We start from the raw sequence: 23,725 nt of genomic DNA, 5'->3' as shown, positions 1-23,725 counted from the left end.
CATAGAACATATCCCAGAGGATATTGGTGGCCATGTTATCAGCACAGATCCTTGACTCAGAGTCAGAAAAATAATCAAGTGGGCAAAGCCATGAATCCTTTCCATAGGCTCATAGATTGAAAGATAAAAGGGACCTTAAAGCTCAGCTGGGCCAACTACCACAGATGAGGAAACTGAGGTGATTTGCCCAAGGACACAAAAGTAATTAGTGACAGAGATAGCATTCAAACTCAGGGCTCCTGAGAAATTTAATGCTTCCTCCCTTCTACCACGATGCCTTCACCTGACTTTTCAGCAGCCCACTGCTTTATTAGTGGTATATGCTCAAAGCCTACACTGAGCTTTCCCAAGGGCTTTTGGGCAGATTTGTCAGCTACTGCATCCCTTGTCAGGAATACAATCTGCGGGACCTGAAAATGGTAGAACAGTCTGGCCTGGTGTCTTCACTGATGATCTTTGTCTAGTTCTAATCTCTTTTCCAGTGGTTTCTAAATCAGAATTCTCCATATATTATCTTTATACTATAATTACATCCTATGTTGACATATTTCATTTTTACTATAATAAAAGTAGAGAATAGAGATAAGGAATGAACCAGTGATTTCATTTGTCTAAGGAACTCTTAGATGAGGAAACTCCCTCTATTACTACCTATGTATCTATTTGTCCTTCATTCTTGAAGAGAACAATGACATCAAGATGATGACATGACTTGCAGTTGACTTGGATTTGAGTGAGGGAAGGCTGTGCAAATTCTCCAGCCTCACTTTCTCCTCCACAGCCATCTGGATCCAGTGGCCAGATATTCATCAGGACTATTGGAGATGGCCCAGGATGCAGTGGGAGACCCTGGACATTTTAGGCTAAGGTCTTATTAGATTCTCACTTTGAGTGAAATACACCCATTCAATGAATAGACCTCTTTAAGTAGTTACTCAAGGAATGGCCCCTTTAATAAAAAAAAAAAAATTAAACTGGGAGGGGAAGACCTTTAGGGTTTCTGGGTAAAAGAGAAACAGTTACTATTTAGTATTCATATTCACTCTGTGCTAGGAGAGTGGGGAACTATTGTCCAACCTATGAGCTCCAGAATGAATTGGACTTAAGGCGTAGTCTTTGAGCAAGAAATCTAGCCAGTAAACCCAAAGAAAAAGAAAGCAGCTTTTGGTCATCAAAGTGTACCTTTCCCTGGGCAGAGCATATCTATCTATCTATCTATCTATCTATCTATCTATCTATCTATCTATCTATCTATCTATCTATCTGTCTGTCTGTCTGTCTGTCTGTCTGTCTGTCTATCTATCTATCTATCTATCTATCTATCTATCTATCTATCTATCTAATCTGTCTCTGTCCATCCATCATTCATCTGTGTGTCTGTTTAACTGTCCATCCATCCATCTGTCTTGTCCATCTATCCATCCACTCATCCATCCACCTCCCTACCTATCTTTATTCCTATTGCAGGCAGGTCAGGATCTTGTCTCATTGTGAGAAGGTGGTTGTTATTCTCTCTCACCTGAGGAGCTCACAAACCTAGTTCCAGTCCTACACAAGCAAGCACAGCTCATTGACTTTTTGAAATCCAGTCATTTGGGGGGGGGGGGGGGGTGGAGCCACAATGGTGGAGTAGAAAGACGCACATACTCTAGCTCTTCCCCCCACATCCCATAAAATACCTCTAAAGAATGACTCTCAACAAATTCCAGAGCAGCAAAAGTCACAAAATGATGGAATGGAGGAGATTTCCAATCCAGGGTGACCTGGAAGGCCAAGGGGAAAGGTCTGTTGCACTGGATGCAAGGCGGAGCACAGCCCAGGCTTGGCCACATGGCACTGGGAGGAGCAGGACCAGAGCAGACCTCAGGGGCAGAATCCCCAGGAGCAATGGAGATTCTCAGATCCCTCAACCAACAGGCACCAAAACCACTTAAAAGGTCAGTGAGAGGGCTTTTTCAACTGGGAGAGAAGAGAGCAGGGTCTTCCCCCATCCCCAGTGCCAGGTGGCAGGGAGGTAGCAAAAGCTAGTGTTCATTGTTGGAGCCCTCAGCTTAAAGCCCCTGGAGGAATTGAGCAGCTGATCTGACTCTCAGCCCTGAGCATGGTCCTGGGGTAAGAAGGAGTGCTGGCGTGGCAAAGCTGGAGGCCCCTGAGGAACAAATGCCTCTCCCTTGATTGTGCCACCTTGGAGGAACTGAGATCTTACAAGTCCCCAGAGTATACCCTACTCTTGACAAGGGACCCAAAAGTCAAGTAGCAGGTTGGGAAAATGCACAAAAAAAGGGAAAAAAATAAGACCGTAGAAAGTTACTAGGTATTCTCTCCCATCCTTTCAGATGAGGAAGAACAATGTTTTTTTTTTTTTATTTTTTTATTTTTTTTATTTTTTTATTTTTTAATGTTTAACAATCACTGCCATACAATTGAGATTTTATCCCCCCCCACCTACCCCCCATTACCCCCCTCCCTCCCCACGACTGCATACAATTCTGTATAGATTCTACATATACTTTCCTATTGAGTATATTTTCACTATAGTCATGCTATGTAGTCAGACTAGAATAAATGAAAGAAATCATATAACAAATCAAAACATGATACACAAACACATACACATACACAAACATGATCTTCTACATTTTGTGAATGGCTTCCATATTTCTTTCTCTGAGTGTGGAAGGCATTTTGCCTTGAGAACCACCGCTGGGATTTTTTTTTTTTTTAAGAAGTTCTTGCATTATTACAAAATTCCAAGTCTACCAGAAAAAACTCTCGCACACTGTGGTCATTGCTGTGCACAAAGTTCTCCTGGTTCTGCTCCTTTCACTCAGCATCAGGTCATATAAGGCGAGGAAGAACAATGTTTACCATGAGGGGAAGACATAAAAGTCAAGGCTTCTGCATCCCAAACATCCAAAATAAATATGCAATGATCTCAGGCCATGGAAGAGCTCAAAAAGAATTTTGAAAATCAAGTAAGAGAAGTGGAGGAAAAAATTGGGAAGAGAAATGAGACAGATGCAAGAAAATCATGAAAAACAAGTCAACAGTTTGCTAAAGGAGACCCAAAAAATGCTGAAGAAAATAATATCTTTAAAAATAGGCTAACTCAATTGGCAAAAGAGGTTCAAAAAGTCAATGAGGAGAAGAATGCTTTAAAAAGCAGAATTAGCCAAATGGAAAAGGAAGTTCAAAAGCTCACTGAAGAAAATAGTTCTTTAAAAATTAGAATGGAACAGACGGAAGCTAATGACTTTGTGAGAAACCAAGAAACTACAAAACAAAACAAAAAGAATGAAAAAATGGAAGATAATGTGAAATATCTCATTGGAAAAACAACTGACCTGAAAAATAGATCCAGGAGAGACAATTTAAAAATTATGGGACTACCTGAAAGCCATGATCAAAAAAAGAGCCTAGACATCATCTTTCATGAAATTATCAAGGAAAACTGCCCTGATATTCTGGAACCAGAGGGCAAAATAAATATTGAAAGAATCCACCAATCACCTCCTGAAAGAGATCCAAAAAGAGAAACTCCTAGGAACATTGTGGCCAAATTCTAGAGTTCCCAGGTCAAGGAGAAAATGTTGCAGGCAGCTAGAAAGAAACAATTCAAGTATTTTTGAAATACAATCAGGATAACACAAGATCTAGCAGCTTCTACATTAAGGGATCGAAGGGCATGGAATATGGTATTCTGGAAGTCAAAGGAACTAGGATTAAAACCAAGAATCACTACCCAGCAAAGCTGAGTATAATGCTTCAGGGGGAAAAAAGTTCATTCAATGAAATAGAAGATTTTCAGGCACTCTTGATTTAAAAGACCAGAGCTGAAAAGAAAATTTGACTTTCAAACACAAGAATCAAAAGAAGCATGAAAAGGTAAACAGGAAAGAGAAATCACAAGAGACTTACTAAATTTCCTACATGGAAAGATAATATTTGTAACTCTTGAGACTTTTCTCAGTATCTGGGTAGTTGGAGGGATTTTACAAACACACACACACACACACACACACACACACACACACACACACACACACACATAGAGAGAGAGAAAGAGAGAGAGACAGAGAGCACAGAGTAAGTTGAGTAGGAAGGGATCTTATCTAAAAAATAAAATTAAGGGGTGAGAGAGGAATGTATTAGGAGGAAAAAGGGAGAAATGGAATGGGGAAAATTATCTGTCATAAAAGAGGCAAAAAGCTTTTTCAATGGAGGGGAAAAGTGGGGAGATGAGAGGGAAAAAGTGAAACTTACTCTTATCACATTTGACTCAAGGAAGGAATAACATGCACACTCCATTTGGTATGAAAACCTATCTTAAACTACAGGGAAGTAGGGGAAAGGGGGATAAGCAGGGTGAGGGGATGATGGAAGGAAGGGCAAATAGGAGGAGGCAGCAATTAGAAGTAAACACTCTTGGGGAGGGACAAGGTCAAAAGAAAGAACAGAAGAAATGGGAGGCAGGATAGGGCAGAGGGAAATATAGTTAGTCTTACACAACATGACTATTATGGAAGTCATTTGCAAAACTACACAGATATGGCCTATATTGAATTGCTTGCCTTGTCAGTGAGATGGATGGGGAGGGAGAGAGGAAGAGCAGTTGGAACTCAAAGCTTTAGGAACAAATGTTGAGAATTGTTTTTGCAACTTGGAAATGGGGTATAGAAATTTATCTTGCCCTACAGGACAAGAGAGAAGATGGGGATAAGGGAAGGGAGGGGTGTTAGAAGGGAGGGCAGATTGGTGGAAGGGGTAATCAGAATGCAAGGCAAGGGGAGGAGAGAGATGGGGAGAAAATTTGGAACTCAAAATTTTGTGGAAATGAATGTTGAAAACTTAAAATAAATAAATAAAATTTAAAACATAAAATAAATAAATTTTAAAAAGGAAAAGAAATCCAGTCATTTGAAATATACAGTTTCCCTCAAAGTATGCACTTCAATTTAACTTTTCATAATAACCCACTTTAAAAGTTCACTGTTTTTATAGTTAAACTGATTTGAGCCTCAAAATTACACTGTGAGATAGATACTAATACTAATCCCATTTTACAGATAGGAGAACTAAGGCTCACAGAAAATGAGCGAGTCACTTGTGGTCACATAGCAAGTTAATGTCAAAAGCAGGATTTGTCCCCAAGCCTTTCTGACTCAAAGTCCAGCATTATAATAAGCAGGTGGCTTAAAACTGGTGAAAAATTCACAGGACTGGATGAAAGGAAGTATTTTTCCACTCCTCAGAAGAGACGTGCTTTTACAGCTATAACCCAGTCACAAAATATCCTGTGAACTTTTTAGTCACTTTGCAAGTTCACTTTCCAACCTATTTCATCTTGTCAGCTTTCTAATTCAATCTAGGCACCAGAATAAAAAAAATTCTCTGTCCTCTGTTTTTATTAGCCATTTGGTTCTTGTACTTCTGACCCCAAGAAATAGCCATTGTGCTTTCATCACGGCTTCCATCACAGTAAGTCAATTTGTCATCATCTTCCACATTATTATTATTTTAACAGTTACTGCAGGCCACTGTGACCCTGACATCTTTTTCATAAGAAATGAGTTAGGCCCATTTCTTTTACCTTCGCCTTCCAGAGAGACAGGTTCAGAATGGATGTAAGGAATAACAATTAAGACTGTCCAGAAGTGGAATGTGGTGCTGTCGGAGGCAGTGAGGACCCTGTCATATCTAGTTTTCCCATACAACCTGATACTTTGAAAGTCTTCTGACTGGTTAAAGATTTTTCTCTCCATTCCAGGTCTCTTTACGATACTGTAGGTGGCCGTTGTTAGAGTGCATTACTTTGCTGAAAAACAAGATTCATTCTTTGCAGTAGGCAAACTTACGTAGTGTTGACCTGAAAACTTGGTTAGAGAAAAGGCAACAGGCTAAATGCATACATTTTATGATTTAATTAATTAATCAATTCCCCATAAAGAAAACGGCTACATAGCGCTATGGAGCCAGGATCAGAACTGGCTGCCTTAGTACAGAAATTGACTGTCTTAAGTACATTTTGCCATGAGAAAGGAGTTCTCACATTGTAAACACATTGTAATTGGGTTTTGTGATCTCAGGCTATGGGCATCTTCCTTCCTTAGCATGCCTTTGTGATTCAAGGTAAGGAAAAGTCCCATCACCCAGACTGCAGACATCCTGTCCTAAACAGGCCTTTGAAATTGTTTATTCACAACCCAAGGTGTAGGCATCCTCTAAACAAAGGAGACTATTAGGTCCAGACTCTTCTTAATTCAAACTTTGGCCCTTATTAAAGTCTAAAATTTATATTAAACATTATCAGTAGCCAAACCTTACTATCTGAAAACTTAGACTCTGAGACCGCAAACAAGTGAATTAAAGGAACTGGGCCAGTGTATCACTTAGGGGTACAGAAATTGTTGATTTGTGGATCCCGTGGGTTTGTGAAAAGTTGATATTAGCAGATTTATGCCTTTACCAGATGTTTCCTGATTTCTGGTGGGATGAATCAAACTTGCAGATGACACAAAGTAGGGCCAGAGAACTCCCGTGTTGGACAAGAGTCTGGATACTGAAAAGTCTCCACAGGCCTTAATTGTGGGTCAGGTCTCAAAAGTATAAATTTAAAAGTGATAAGTAGAGATGTGTCCAGGATGAGGGAGGGGTGACCAGGCAACAGGATCAATCAGTATCCATCAATAAACATCTTTTAAGTGCCTACTATGTGCCAGGCACTGTGCTAAGGGCTATGTATACACAAAGGGGCAAAAGACAGACCCTGCCCTCAAGGGGTTTATAATGTGTGCTCTCCAGCCCAACCCCATCTGAGAATTTCTTCTGTGATGGTCATTTCTTAACAAATGGTCATCAAGAATTCACTTGAGGAGCATTTAAGTTGAGCTTTCAAAATATTCAAGGATATAAAGAGCAGATCTGTGTTCTATCTGTCTGTCTGTCTGTCTCTCTCTCTCTCTGTCTCTCTCTCTCTCTCATACACACACACACATTCAGTACTCCATTGTCTCCTCATCACTTCCAGGATCAAATATAAAATCCTATTTGTCTTTTAAGGTCATTCAAAACGTGGTCTCTTCTGACTGCTACCCCCATCTTTTCACACCTTTCTCCCCTCCATCCACTCAGAGATCCAATGCCATTGGCCTCCTTCCTGTTCTTCATATGTGACATTCCATCTCCTGACTCATTCCCTTTTCACTGGCTGACCCTTATTCCCAGAATGACCTCTTTTCTCATCTCCACTTCCTGGCTTCCTTAAGTCTCAGCTCAAATCTCACCTTTTGCAAGAAACCTTTCCCAGTCCTTCCCACTGCCAATGCCTTACCTTGGAGATTATTTCCTATTTGCCAATTTTGTCCTTCTGTCTATTCTTAGCCCTCCATGCAGTTCCTGCCACATAGGGAGGGCTTAAGCAAATGCTTGTTGACTGATCTCTGACTGACTGTCCTCTTCACCAAAGCAGACCAGTGACTCATCTCTAACTTCAATTCTTAGTCAGGTGACAGGGAGGATATTTCACAATTAAGTGACCACAGAGTAGAAGTCAGCCCAGATATTCCTGAAGACCATGGTTGTCCCTTGAGCTGTTCTGCCAGTCTTCAGGGAATTAAAACTTCCTTAAATTGGGGGTAGTTAAGGGATTAGAATGATTAATTCACCTGACCCCATTTCCCTCATTTCAATTACATTTGGTAATCCAAAGACCAAATGATTCTTAAATTCTTCATTGTGTCTTATGACGTCCACCTAGTTAAAGAAGGTCTGATGGGAGCAATAAATGGCAAGTTATGACTGCAAATGTTACTTTAAAAGTGATAAAAAAGGAGTTTCTTTTGTTAATAACCCCATTTTCCAACTTAGTAACCAGACTAACACAAATAGTAATAAGTTGTATAAAGGCAAAGAGGAAAGTAGCAAATTCCCCTTTAAAAGCTCACCATTAATAAATAGGTTTATCATTCAGTTTCCTGAGTTTTCATTGAAGATAAATGGATGAATCACACCACAGAGGACCACACTGTCTAGCTGGGATGAGCTGTAAGGGCAGGATTAGCTTTTGGAAGTAAAACCACCTTCCCACAATCATATTAATAACTCCTCTTCATTTCTGTCCTACTGATCTTTAGAGGAGCCTTGTAGATGCGAGCTCAGTCAATGTCACTGCATTTTCTTACAGGCAAATAGAAGGAGCCCCAAGTCAGACCCAAGTCCATAAAATGGCAGAAATGAAGAACTAATTGATGGTGGGGAATTAGTGCACAAAGGCTGAAAAAGAAAGACTTGGGGAGGTCAGATTAACCTGGAAAGAAAAGAAGAGCCAACATTCTAACCCCTCTCTTACTGTGCTCTGGGAGAGCAGTGACCACTTAATTCTTTGCATCTATATCCCTAGCACTTGATTTATTTCATGGCACATGGTGGGTGCTTAATACATGCCTGTTGACTGATTAATTGATTGACTGTTGAGACAAAGTACCATGAAGACGTTTTGGTTTCACAGGATTGTCAGTATGCATGAGAGAGGGAAAGGGAAGAGGGAAGAAGACAAGACTGGAACTTGCCTAGCAGAGTGAATCATATAAGTGCATAATAAATGTTTTTTGAATCAGACCTAGTTTGTAGAATGAGGATGTGGTGACTCAGACTTTACCTCCTTGGCACTGACATTTAGAGGGTACTTGACAGCATTTACTCTTCTATAGCTGAAACAATGAGTTTAGTGTCTAGCTAACAATAACCTGGCTTTGTGCTATGAGCCACTGATGTTCTTCCTTAGCTTGGCTCCAGCCCTTTCCTACCTTTCTCTGTAATGGTTTCATGTCAGGGCCTGGGAAGCAGCTAGGTCGCACACTGTCCCTAGAGTAAAAAAGACCTGGGTTCAAATCCAACCTCAGACTCTTACTAGTTATGTGACCCTGGGCAAGTCACTTCACCTTGTTTGCCTCAATTTCCTCATTTGGAAATAGCATAATAATAAACCCCCAGGGCTATTGTGAAGATAAAATGAGATTATATTTGGAAAGTACTTTGCAAATTTTAAAGCACCATACAAATGCTATTACTACTACTACTACCACCACCATTGCCAACAATAATTAAAATCACCACCATCACCAGCACCACAACTACTGCTACCACTACTACTACTACTACTACTACTACTACTTGTGGGTTTCTATCTTTCCTCCATGGAGCAGTATGCAGAAGCCTATTTCTCTCTTCATACTGCTCTGAAACTATGTCCTATGGAGAAAGGAGATGGTCTCTCTTCTAGCCCCCAGTTGATTTTCCCATCAAAAAGATGATTTGCTAATATAATTTTGTGAAGCTTGTTCTGGGCATCAAAAGTATTAGTTATGGTTCTGTGTTGAGTTGAATTGTTGAAAGAGAGAAAATAGAAGCAATGGGAAAAGGGGAGAGGAGAGGCAGAAGTAGCTGTGCCCTGCTCCCATTTGTGTTCAAAAGGGGACACTTTGGAAACATACACTTCTGTTTAAGGTCCAGATTGCTTCTTCCACATGATGTACTTGTACCCACTTCCACAGATGTCTCTCATGGACTTTCCATTAGGATCTAATGATTTAGAGGTAGTTCAGGTCTCCAGTTTACAGATGGGCAAACAGAAGCCCTGAGAAGTGAGATGATTTGCCCTAAGTCACAGAGGTAGTGAGTATTAGAGACCAGCCATGACCTCAGCTTGAAATGAGATGAGTCTTTCAGAGTTAAATTGGCATGCCTGGCATTCCTTGCAAGGAATATTTCATCTGCCTTGTGCTTTTGCACAAGCCAGTGACCCAGGTTGGGAATATGTTTTCTCCTCTTCTCTGCTTCCTAAGCTCTGTCTTCCAAGTACTGCTCGAGTCCTTCCTTCCATAAGAGGCTTTTCCTTCAGCTAACTAGCACACCCTTCCTCATGAAATCCCTTTGATATTCTGTATAAGTATTGCATTCTTTTTCTGATGATGACTTGTATTCCCCAGTGGAATGTAAGTTCCTTGAAGGCAGGACTGTTTGATTTTTATCTCTGTATCCTTAGCAGATGATAAGTGCTTAATAAGAAATAATTGGTGAATTGAAATTCCTTAGGCATCTATGTGGAGGCCCATGGCTTCTTTTCCTTGCCGTGATCCCGGAATCCCCATTTGACTGGGCTTGACCATGGCTTCTTTTGCCTCCAACAATTTTCCCTGGAGGATGAGATTATTCTTCATTAATGGCACTCAGATGATTAGTTGGCTAATGAACCAAAATCTGGGTAGCTGAGCACATTTTAAGGAATAAAGAGCCTACTTCTAGTAAAGCAGACAGCTCTCTGAGCTTCTGGGAAGCCTCTGACTAGCACTTACAGAGAAAAAGAGACAACAGGAAGAACCAGACCTCTATATTGGACTCTGTTTGAATCAAGGCAGTGTCTTTTTAAATCATATCAGCTCCTGCTGTGGACACATCATCATCTGAAAAGAACGAACACCAGAAAATGCCTTAGCTTTGTCTTGAGGTAGAAGAATGAGTGCAGTCCATGAAGATTCTTAAAAGAAGTCTGAATGCCCCCTTTAAACACGTGTGCTATAAAGACCTGATCTGACAGTATCCCCTTGTATAAGACCATGACCAGCAGAGGGCTTCCATCCCTGACAAATGATGCCCTGAACAGCACTATAGGAAAAGGAGTGATGGGACAGCTCCTGAATATTTTAATATGGTATTTTCCCACTCATGGAAAAATTTGTCCTTTCTTGCATTTTTTACATTGCAGCGACAGCTGTCAATGTTAACATCTTTGCTTAGATATGAAATGCTATTTTTTTTTTTGTTTGTGCCCCCAGGGTCCTGGGCATCTCACACAACTGGAAGCAAAGCTACCGTTTCTCTTTTTTGATTTGCAGAACGTCCAGGTGGTAATCTCTCCAAGCTTTTTTCTGCCCATTTGCCCAGCATTTGAAGGAGAGCACACATTTAAGGATGTTCAGGCTTGTCAGGGAATCTGTGAATCAAACTCAAGAAAGAGCATTAGATTCAGATTTGGACAAACTGGGTTTGAACTGTGGCCCTGTCACTTAATCAGATGTGGTGTTGAGTAAATTGCTTTACCTCTGTGGACCTCAGGATCTTCCTTTGAAAAAGGCAAAGTCAGGATTCAACAGCCTCTGTGGCCCTGCCTGCCCTAATTCTAAGGCTCTTTGAGAACTACTGATTAACTCTTGTCTGTTATCTGAGAAAGAAACAATTCTCTTGATTGGGTGTTTAAAGTATTAGCTATTGGCATTGTATTGTCTGTCTTTGACCCCAGAAAACAGATATCATAATGGAAAAAATAGGATTTCCAATCTAATAATCCAATGAACGTATATTAGGCACTTACTATGTGCCAGGCACTGTACCACAGCCAGGACAGATAGAGATAGAAGCAGACAGATAGATACATAGATAGATACACAAAAAGATAGATAGATCAAACATCTATTGAGCATTTAATATTTATCAGGTACTGTACTAAATGTTGAGGATACAAATAAAAATATTCAAAGCACTCCTTACCCTCAAGGAATTTCTGCTCTAGTAGGGAGGAAGATAGAACATAAAGAACAGCTAGAAAGTAGGGGAAGAGGGTAAGAGAGAAAAAATGAAGGAGATGGTTGGGAACAAGGAGAAGAAATTATAAAAATCAAGCTGTAAGTGAAGTGTGAAGCATGAGTATAGCCCTTCCTGGAATTGTGATCCAGGCAGACAGTGACCAATCTGGAAACCTGAAGTCTGTTACAGTGGGGAGGCTTCCAGTTTCCCCATAGTAGGAATGTGGAGGAGGATGAGAAGGAGGAGAAAGATGATGTATCCTGACTTGAGGCATTAGTGAAGTATGTGGCAGAAACAGCCTGAATCCAGGTTTTACTGAGGTTGAAGTCAGTTCTTTAGCCATTATGTCATGATGCCACTACTAAAGAAGTTTTGAATGCTGTGGATAAGTTCACTTACTTTTCAGGGATGTACATGTTGGTTGATGCATTGAGGTTGAGGCATTTATTGCCAGAGCTAGCTCAGTGTTTGGGAGGCTCCAAGAAAAGTTTGGGAGAGAAGAGGTATTAGACTGACTACCAAACTGAAAGTCTGCAGAGCTGTTGTGCTGACCTCATTGTATGCCTGTGAAACATGGACAGTCTACCAGTGCCATGCCAGGAAACTGAATCATTTCCATTTGAATTGCCTTAGGAAGATTCTGAGGATTGCTTGGCTAGATAAGGTACCAGACACTGAAGTCTTTGCTCGAGCTGAACTGCCAAGCGTTCAAACTATGCTTCAGAGGGTGCAGCTCCAATGGGCTGGCCATGTTGTTCGAATGCAAAATGTATGCTTGCCAAAAAAACTATTTTATGGAGAACTCACATGGAGCAGACGATCACATGGTAGTCAGAAGAAGCAATACAAAGACACTCTCAAGGTCTCTCTCAAGAACTTTGGATTTGCCTGTGCAACATGGGAGAAACTGGCACACGACCATTCAGCATGGCATGCTCACATCAGAAAGGATGCTGTGCTCTATGAGCAAAGCAGAATTGAGTCAGCACAAAGTAAATGTAGGATGCACAAATTTGGAGTATTCACCCCAAATATTCACACGGACTATCTGTGCCCAACCTGTGGTAGAGCATTCCGAGCTTGTATTGGTCTGATCAGCCACAGTCAGACACATTGAAACTTCACTTTGTTGTGTTGATGTTATTTTGGTCCTCTTCAAGAACGAAGGACAAGAACCAACCATTTAGGTCTCCTACTAAGTCCTAGACATAGAGCTAGAAGGGGCCTTAGGGATCATCTAATCCAAATTCCTCTTTTTATGGATAAGAATACTGAGTTCCTCTGCCTAGGAGAGCTTTCTTTACCATCTGCACACCTGTTAATAGCACTTTTCATTATAAGTTTCTAGGAAAGCATACCTGAGACTTTTTTTTTTAATCACGTGGATGAAATCTGGAACATGTGATAACATGTTGGGGCAACATTCAGGCCATGTTAATACCATGTTTCCTCTTCCTAGAAAATGTATCTGATTTCTCCAACCTTTAGAGCCAGGCTTTCTGAATCTTCCAATGTAATATTGTACTTAGGTATAAATGGGAAGTTGTTGAAAGATTCCCCACTAGGGCCCTTTCTCACTCTCTCAGGAAGATGCTTCGCAGAAGTTGTTTTCATAAAAAGAAAGACCAGTGGCCACTATAATAAAATAAGTGACAATCTAGAAAAACAAATATGCGTTCTATCAGTGGCCTACCAGAGACAATGGCTTACCTTTGTCTAATCCCAAAATCCTAAAGTCAGAGAGCTAGAACTAAAAGGAATCTCCAAAATCCAAATCCATTGTTCTACATATGGAGAAACTAAGACTGGATGTTTAAGTGACTTGTCTAAAGTTCCAACAAATACTAAGTGTTAGTAACTGGATTTGAAGTGAGGACTTTGGCTCTACTTGTAAACTGGCTTAGATTTATTTTGAATACTTGGAGATTGAATACAATAGACCCAAAGCCACCCATTGGTTTCTGTTTGACATAGCTGACACTGAATCCTGGGAATGAATGGCCATGTGGGGAAAGTGTCACAATGTTTGAAACTCAAGCTGTTTTCATTGAGGCAGATATTAAAAAGAGTTATTTAATCTGTACAACTAGAGAAAAAGGGATGAATTCTTTCCTAATTTTCATTTCATGGCCCTGATCCCCATCTGAAAGTGCTCAAAGAATGTGAAAAGCACATTTAACCTTCACATCAGCAAATTGCTTTATGATCCTAGAAAAATCTTAGTTCTTAAAAACAAGTGTTGAAAAAGACCAAGGATGAATGAAATATCTCTGACTTCAAATATTATTTTGCAACTCTAGGCTGTGATTGAATTCTGTGTTTTGGCTTTTAGTTTTCATAGGACACAACTACTCCAGTAGACTGTCAGCTCTGTGAAGGCAGGGAAAATTTCCTTGTCATCTTTGTACCCCTAGCACATAGTAGATGCTCCATAAGTGCTCATTGAATTAAATGAATTAAATTGAACTGATATGAATTGAATTGAGCTGTTGTGCAGCAACCTCAGATATTTGTTTTTTGAGTATGTAACTGGAGTTTGGGAAAGCCAGAAAGGAAAAGTGGGTTTTGTAAGATTAGTCAGCAATTACAAGGGAGACATTTTGTACAGGAGAAAAGGAAGGAAAGGATCAGTGCCTTTGGTTAACAAATGGAAACAGATTGAGAGGTTAGAAGGAAGGCATGAGGGCTTTGAAAGAATATTCGTGGACTTCTACCAACATTTGTCTTTTACTACCTACATTCTACTCTGGTGTTGTTCAGATTTCTAACCTAGATCTCTTTTCTTCCCTTGGTGAAACTTTATGGCTGCCTGAGCTAGGAGCATGTTTTCTTATAGGAGCTCTTAATATAATTGGATAGGAAGGTGTCAGAGCTCAGTTCTGTTATCTGTGCTTTGGTTTAGTTTGAGCTCTATGTCTCTCTGAAATCTTTAACAAGATATAGCAATGTAATAGAAAACTATTGTGTTACAAGAATTTATGAAAGATAAGGGAAACTTGGAAAAGACTTAAATGAACAGATGCAAAGAGAAGTGAGCAGAACCAGGTGAACAATTTATACTTATAAAAACAACATTTAAAAGACAAACTGCTCTGATGATTCCCGGGAACTGATGATGAAGCATGCAACCTCCCTCCTGATAGAGAGGTGATGGACTCAGGGTATAGATAGAGACATGTTTTTTGGATATGGTAAATGCAGAAATTTATTTTGCTTGACTATACATATTTATTAAGAGGTTTTTCTTTTCCTTCTACCTTCCTGCCAAATGGAAAGGGAGATGGGAAGTAAAGAAAAAAAATATATCTGTTAGTTGAAAGAAATAAAATTAAAACCAAAAACAAGAAATAGAACAAATGAAAAATGTTATCAAAGTCTGCAGAAGGAAAATTAAGTCTGCACTAATCCAGTCCCCTTTTGATTCACCAACAAATACAAATATTTCGGGTATCACCTTTGAAGTTCCAGGTGCACTTCTCAGAATGTTAATGATCCATCGTTTATCCCCTAAGTTCACAGTGGTGAGGGGAGTCCACCCAACATGCCAGGGACCTTCCTCACATTCTTTTGGCATCACATAGATTCAAGTGGAGCACTCAGACCAAACATCAATTATTCCCAACTCTTATCGGAATGGTCCATCTCTTTTTTCAGGATCATACATTTCTCTGATGTCTTCTATTATGCTCCTCCTATATAAATCTTTCTTTGCAAGGTATTGTAGCTTGTTCATGACAACCATACCCCTCTTCAATGATTTTTGGGTAATCTTAACCCTAAATTTTTCAGGGACTGCAGTATCCCATGGCTTGTAGCCTTATAGTATGACTAAGATATTAGTATATAAAAACTGGGCCTTAGTTTCAGGAAGAGAAGTTCAGAATCATTAAAAGAAATAGGGAGACTATAAAATTTATGTCCTCATGGAGCTTGTAATCTAGTAATTGAGTTTATACTGAACAGAAAGCATGGTCAATTAAATTATATCAAGAGGTCTAGAAGTAAGTTATTGGTTTTAGCCATTATTCCTTTCTCTAAAGTCATATAATTTGCAAAGGATTGACAGTCCCTTTCAAGTACACTCAGAGTTATAAGAATAAGTCAGTGTTTCATTGTAAGAGGCCCACATCACTCATCGTTGACACAAAGAGATCCCTAATAAGATAGTATCAAAAATGATCTGATATGTTCTCATGTATCAACTACTGAATATACAAGGTCAAGTAAATGAACAGATAAATTGATGTTAGCATGTTGTTGAAGTGTTTTCTAATTGTAAGTATGAAGACAGACACCCTGAGGCAGGGACCAGACAATAGCAGCCAACCCCAGGATCATTAGAGCCTCCAAAAATGGGAGGAATGGACAGGATGCATTCTAATGAAATGCTAAAGCAATTAAAACCACTCCATGGAGCAACACGATCTTTTTAGTCTGTCCAAAGGAAGAGGCTTAGAACAGAGCCTAAGCCAGTTACAGCAACATATTTACAATAAATAACCATCAGCTTTGAGGGGCAAAAGATGGCAAAAAAAAATTAGCAATTAAAGAGATGCTACATAAATATGCATAAATCCACAGCCATCTGCCACACTGTCCAATCTGATGAGGTTGTCTTTGGATGTCTCCAACATAAATCAGTTTAAAACAGTTCCCTAAAGCAATGTGTTCTACAATGAATGGGCAAAAGATGCGTCTGCTTTAGTGGAGCTCGGCGATGTGATGTTATGGTTGTGTGTTGCAGGAACCACTGACTTTCTTCTCGGTGTGCTTTTTAATAGTAAGAGTTCTAGCAACTAATGAAATCTCTTAGGCATCAAGTTAAAAAAAGGCAAACTAGGAAGACACATCGTCAAATGCTGATGATTTAGATTCCTTTTGTAGAACCTGGTCAAACTCTGGCATGTAAAATGGGTGGTGAAGACTTATTTGTTTGAAGATGCTTGTATGTCTGTGTGAGTGTGCTGTGAGTTCATTCTTTAAGTGCTGAGTGATTTCTTTGTGCAACATTCTCTTGATACATCTACATTATATCCATACATATATGGATATAAATTTATACACACTCATAGAGTTTATTCATTCCTTCACACATGTTGTAACTCAACAGTAGTCCATAGACTCCTTCATCTCCACTTCCTTATGATTCCCTTGCATTTCTAGTGTCTTAATCACAGTGAATATTTTATAAATGTTTCTAGAATTGAATTATAATTGAAAAAATAAAAATTGGTGCAATTGATTAAAAGTCCATTCTGTTGCCTTTGTTTATGTGTGTCTGTGTGTATATGTGTGTACACGTCAGTCCAATTAATTGAGGGGAATTATGAGGAAGTTCCTGCTAAAGACTGCTAGATGGCACAATAGAATGTTGAGCCTGGAGTAAAAAAGCCCTGAGTTCAAATCCAACTTTAGATACCATCTAACTGTGTAACCTTAGACAAGTCATGTAAGCTCTGTCTCCTTCAGTTTCTTTAGCTGTAAAATGGGGATAATAATGGTGCCTACCTCCCAGGGTTGTTTTAATGATCAAATGAAATATATTTGTAAAACACTTAGCATACAGTATACGGCACACAGCAAGTGCTATATAAATGCCCCATCTCTTCCTCTTTCTTCTATCAACACATCTGCTTTACACCTTATGGTTTTAGAGTTGCATGAAGCATCAGGAGGTGAAATAATTTACCTAAGGTCACAGGAAATAAAAAATAGAGAAGGGATGTATGACTAGGTTCTTAGCCCCAATCTAGGGCTCTGGTTGTATGGTCTTAGGTAAGTCACTTCTCTCTTTGGGTCTTAGTTTTCTCATCTGAAAAATGAAGCATGTACATCTTGTGTAGTTTTTAAACTATTCTCTATCTGTGAGAGCACCTGACAAACTTAAATATGAATTATTGTCATTAGGATGCATTTGACCATTTCCTACTAAACTTGGAATTCCAAAGGACAAAGATCTTTGAAACTGGGCCTTATCTTTATAGCCTTTTTTGACTCATTCCTTTTGTTATTAGTTATTAAATGAACCCCCTGGAATCACTGTGGCCACTTCTCATAATAGTGTTCTTCATTTGTTTCTTTTCTGTAGTAAGATAGAAGGTAACAGAAGTGGTTAAAACTGTATGCAAAATAAGGGTCCTTGAGTTGTGAACTGTGCATTGAAGTACATGAATTGGATGAAAGCACATGGTCTTTTGACAAAGGATCAGCTCTTTAGAACCATCTGTTCATTTCCTAGCTCGATACCAGATGAGAAGAGGAGGCTCTCAGATAAATAGATGCTAGAGATGAGGGTTCCTTGGTGACCTAATAACACCTAAGAATCATTTATGAAACATTTATTATGTCAGTAAGCATTTATTAAGCCCCTACTATAGCTCAGGCCCTGTGCTAAGCTCTAGGGATTCAAATAAACCCTCATTGTCTCAGGCCTCAAGGAGCTCACATTCTAATGGAGAAGACAACATGTAAGCAATTGTATATATACAACATGTGTACAAGCTAAATTGGGGGTAATCTTTGGGAGAAAAGCGTGAGGATAGAGGGGGTGCAGGAAAGGCATTTACAGATGGTATAATTTGAGCTGAGATCTGAAGAAAGGTTGGGAAGCCAGGAGGCAGAGATGAGGAGGGAGAGAATTCAGACATAGTGAGGGAACTGTTGTGTGTAAAGAACAGCAGAAATGTGTTAGTGGAGCTCAGAGTGTGTGGAGAAGAGTGAAGTGTAAGGAGATTGAAGAGGGAGAATGGGGATACTTTGTGAAGGTCTTTAAAAGTCAGAAGATTTTGTATTTGACCTTGGACATAATAGGGAGCCACTGAAGTTTATTGAGGAAGGGAAGTGACATTGTCAAAGCTGTCCTTTAAAAAAGCCATTTTAGCAGCTCAATAGAGCAAGGGAGATAGTTGAGGCAGGGAGAATAATGGGAAAAAATACTGTTGCAATAATCTGGACATGAGATGAAAAGAGCCTTAAAAAGGATCAAGTGACAGATCTGTCACTGGAGAGAAGTCTAGAACAGAGCTTGTCTGCAAAACTCCCTGGTGTGAGCAAATCAGATTAAAATGTAATTGGGAAATTCTTGACAAAATAAATCAAAATACAATACAGCATAGACATACTATGACAAAGGGCTCAAAAGTCAAGTAAATGGCTAGGGAAATGAGCAAAAACCAGAAAAAGAATCAGGCTATACAATGCCACTTTGGTGAAAAGAAAGAAGTATACAAATAGAAGACAACAAAGTCAAAGCTCCTACATCAAAAGCCTCCAAGAAAAATATGACTTGGTCTCAGGCCATGGAAGAGCTCAAAAATGATTTTGAAAATCAAATAAGAGAAGTAGAGCAAAAATTGGGAAGAGAAATGAGAGTGATGCAAGAAAATCATGAAAAATGAGTCAATTGCTTGCTAAAAGGGACCCAAAAAATGCTTATAAAATAGACTAACCCAAATGGCAAAAGAGATCCAAAAAGTCAGTGAGAAGAATGCCTTAAAAAGCAGAATTGGTCAGATGGTAAAGGAGATCCAAAAGCTCCCTGAAGAAAATAATTCCTTAAAGATTCAAAATGGAGCAGATGGAAGCTAATGACTTCATGAAAAATCAAGAATTTATAAAACATCACTGCCAATAACAGTTACATCAGGGACAAGAAGGTACATTTTCCATGTAGAAAACCCATTGTACTATGTACTAGGTAGGGCCTGTATTTTCTAGGGAGAATGTAATATTAAAGGATAATTCTTGTAATGTTTCTTACATTTTTTATAAAATATTTCTTGCCAAAATTGGTGTTTTTGCAAATTGCTTTTTTGAGAATACTTTAGTTAAAAAAATCTTCAGGTTCTTAAATGAATATTGCAATATCATATAGTTAATACATTGTTAGGTGTTCGAACATTCACATCTTAAATAACTGCCATGTAATTTTAATTTAGCCAATAAGTTTTGGAGAATTATTTTTTACTATAATTGCATCATTTGAGTTATGCTGCATCAACCAACCTGTAAGTTATATTTGAGCAGAGACATAAAATATTTTTATAGTATATTTTTCTGATTAGAAAATTTGTCAATTTTGTTATCAAAACTTCAGGCATTGTTGATTTGTGAATATCACATTGCATTAAGGTATAAATTTATTTTAGAAATTAGTAAAGTACCCCCACTGAAAAGGGTATATTTCTGCATTTTTCATAGAATTGATTTTTTAAAAATTAAGATGAACTCAGACACAAAGGTAACATTTAGGAAATTACATGGATTGTCTTCAGTCTCAAAAATGGTGCTATTGGCAATATTACTTTCCATCTCTGCAAGGAGAATTGAAAAGTCCACAGTACCAATGGTAATATTTCACTGAGTTGCATATAGGGACTTTTACTGCTTTGCAACTATAACTTCTTTTCCATTAGGGAATTTTGATCACTTGGTACAGTTGGTAACATTCACTCACCTATAAGATAGTTCTGTAAGATATCCTAATGATAAGCATAGAGGATTATGGTTTGTATGTGACAATACTCAGTTTCCAGAGTGACTGCATCTTCTCCCTTATGGTTTTGCTTAAGCATTTTTTTGCCATCATTCCTTGCTTTTATCAAGCTGGTGGAAATTTTGCTTCATATTGCCTTCAAGCTGTTGCTTTTGCCTGACTTGCTTGTGATTGTCATATCTCAATCCACCTCACCTCACATTAGTTCAAATATTCTACTTCAAATCTCACCTCCTATTAATCATCAGATATTCATCCTTCATAGCTTTTTAGACCACTAGCAACATTTTCCAAATTTCTTGATTAAATTTATTTTATTTTGTCATTTTTCATTGTGTTCTTTGGACGTAAGAACCTGATAGCTTTTTTGATCTTATCAAAGAATTTCTTTGGCCACATGTAAGATTTCTTTTTAGTAGGTGTCCATTAGCTCTGACTCTGCATCATGCGTAATCTCATTTGGCTACTTAAGATACCAGGAGGGACAGAATATCATATTTTCTTTAAAAAAAATTGCAAGTATATTACAAATTAGAAAATTTTCTAGGAAAATATAAGTTAACATTAGCTTCCATGTTTCTTGTTAAACCTCAACTGTACCTGTTTAAAGTGGGTTGACTGTAAAACCACCTGTACTAGGTGATCAGTGTTGGAGAATGAATCCGAAATCTACCGAATATGGTACCATAGTGATCAGAAAGAGTTAATTCACATCAGCATAGTAAGCAGTTCACTTCTTCCAAGAAGGATCGAGGTCATTATGTTATTGTACAAATAAATAATACTTTATTAGAAAATTTGCATTTATTTCCTTGTTTCTTCAGATTGTGCAGTCTTTTGTTTATGAATGCAGGTATGAAATAAATCACTTTTGCTTATTCCATTACCATTATTTTACACTGTATTATAGCATGACATGTGAGTATAAAAGAATATATTTTAAATGTATTTTCAACAGGGATGTTTTAAAGAAAAATTAATAAAGTTTGTGTTTCATGTTTAAAAAACAGAATTTATAAAATGAAACCAAAGGAATGAAAAAATAGCAGACAATGTGAAATGTCTCATTGGAAAAACAAGTGACTTGGAAAATAGATCCAGGAGAGACAATTTTAAAATTATGGGACTACCTGAAAGCCATGATCAAAAAATGCTTAGACATCATCTTTCAAGAAATTATCAAGGAAAACTGCCCTGACACTCTAGAACCAGAGGGTAAAATAGACATTGAAAAAATCCACATATGGCCTCCTGAAAGAGATCCCCAAAGAAAAACTCCTAGGAATACAGTGTGTGTGTGTGTGTGTGTGTGTGTGTGTGTGTGTGTGTGTGTGTGTGTGTGTGTGTGTGTGTGTTTGTCCTTCATTGCTAAAGAAAACCATGCCATCAGAGAAATGATAACATGACTTGCATTTGACTTTGTTTTTTTGAATGAGAGAGGGCTGTGCAGGTCACCAGCCTCACTTCTCCTCCAGAGCCATCTGAATCCAGTGAGCAGATATTCATCAGGATGACTGGAGATGACCCAGGATGAGGCAATGGGGTTAAGTGACTTGTCCAAGGTCACACACCTGGTGAGTGTCAAGTGTCTGAAGTGAGATTTGAACTCAGGTCTTCCTCACTCCTGCACTAGTGCTTTATCCACTGTACCACCTAGCTGCCCCTAGGAATATTGTAGCCAAATTCCAAAGCTCCTAGGCCAAGGAGAAAATATTGGAAGCAGCCAGAAAGAAGCAATTTGAATGTTGTGGAAGCACAATCAGGATAACACAAGATCTAGCATCTTCTACATTAAATGATTGCAAGGCTTGGAATATGATATTCCAGAGGTGAAAGAAGCTAGGATTAAAACTAAGAATCATCTACCCAATAAAACTGAGTATAATACTTTGGTGGTGGTGGTGGGGGAATGGCCATTTAATGAAATAGAGGACTTGCAAGCATTCTTGATGAAAAGACCAGAGCTGAATAGAAAATTTGACTTTCAAACACAAGAATCAAGAGAAGCATGAAAAGGTAAACAGGAAAGAAAAATCATAAGGGACTTACTAAAGTTGAACTGCTTACATTCCTACATGGAAAGATCATATTTGTAACTTTTGAGACTTTTCTCAGTATTAGAGTAGTTGGAGGGATTATATACATATAGACAGAAGGCACAGGGTGAGTTGAATATGAGGAGAAGATTTAAAAAAAATTAAGGGGTAAGAAAGGAATGTATTGTTAGAAGGAGAAAGGGAGAAATAGAATGGGGTAAATTATCTCTCACATAAAAGAGGCAAGAAAAACTTTTTCAATGGAGGGAAAGGGCAGGGGGGAGGTGAGAGAGAGAAAACTTTACCCTCATCACATTAGTCTTATGGAGGAAATAACATGCACACTCAATTTAGTATGAAAAATCTATCTTATAATACAGGAAAGTAGGGGGGAAGGAGATAGGTGGGGGAGTGGTAGGGGATGATAGAAGAGAGGACAGTGGGAGGAGGGGTGGTTAAAATGGTACTTTTGAGGAGGTACAGGGTCAAAGGAGAGAATAGAATAAATGGGAGGGCTGGATTGGATGGAGGGAAATATAGTTAGTTTTTCATAACATGACTGTTATGGAGGTGTTTTGTATGACTACACATGTATAACCTGTATAGAATTACCTGCCTTCTCTGTGGGGATGGGTGGGGAGTGTGGAAGGGAGAGAAGTTGGAACTCAAAGTTTTAAAAACAAATTTTTTATATGCAACTGGAAAGTAAGACATACAGGCGATGGGGTTTAGAAATCTATCTTGCCCTATGAGAGAATGGAGGGGATAGGAATAAGAGAAGGGAGGAGTGTGATAGAGGGGAGGGAAGATTAGGGGAGGGTTAATCAAAATGCAAAATGTCTTGGGATGGGTGGAGGGGAGAGATGGGGAGAAAATTTGGAACTCAAAATCTTGTGGAAGTAAATGTTGAAAATTAAGAATAAATCAATTAATAAAAGAAAAAGAGACAGTGAGGGGACAGCAGTGTCATGAAAGCAGGAGAAGAGAGACTATCAAGTAGAAGATGGGAGTTGACAGTGTCTAAGGCTGTAGAGAGTTTAACAAGGAACAAAACTGTGAAAAGTCCATTAGATTTGGCAATTAAGGGATAATTGGTAACTTTGGAGAGAACATTCTCAGTTCAATGATGACATTTGGGAGACACTACAGGGATTTTAGAAAAGAGTGAAGAGACAGGAAGTGTAGGTACCAATTGTTGATGGCTTCCTCAAGGGGTTTAGCCGTGAAAGGGAGAGATATAAATACTCAGCAGGAATGGATGAATCATGTGAGAGATATTTAATGATGAAGAGACCTGGGTGCCCTTGTAGGCAGCCAGAAAGCAGCTATTAGACAGGGAGAGACTAGCAGTCAGAGAGTGGAGATGATATAGGGGGAAATCTGCTGGAGACAATAGAATGGAATAGGTCAGGTACACCTGTAGAAGTTTGCTTTGGTAAAGATGAGGCTATCTTTTCATGTGCAACAGGCATCAGGGAGGAGCTACTAAGGAGAAGACATCTGAGGATTGTGAGAGGAGGAGGGGGGAGGGAACTCTCTGCACATGACCTCACATTTTTTCAGTGGAGCATGAGACTAGGTTTCCATCTGAGAGGGTGGAAGGAGAGGAAGCCAT

Source organism: Notamacropus eugenii, chromosome 3 (genome assembly GCF_028372415.1).
Source record: "Notamacropus eugenii isolate mMacEug1 chromosome 3, mMacEug1.pri_v2, whole genome shotgun sequence".
NCBI lineage: Eukaryota > Metazoa > Chordata > Mammalia > Diprotodontia > Macropodidae > Notamacropus > Notamacropus eugenii.
Note: the sequence above shows the minus strand (reverse complement) of the source record.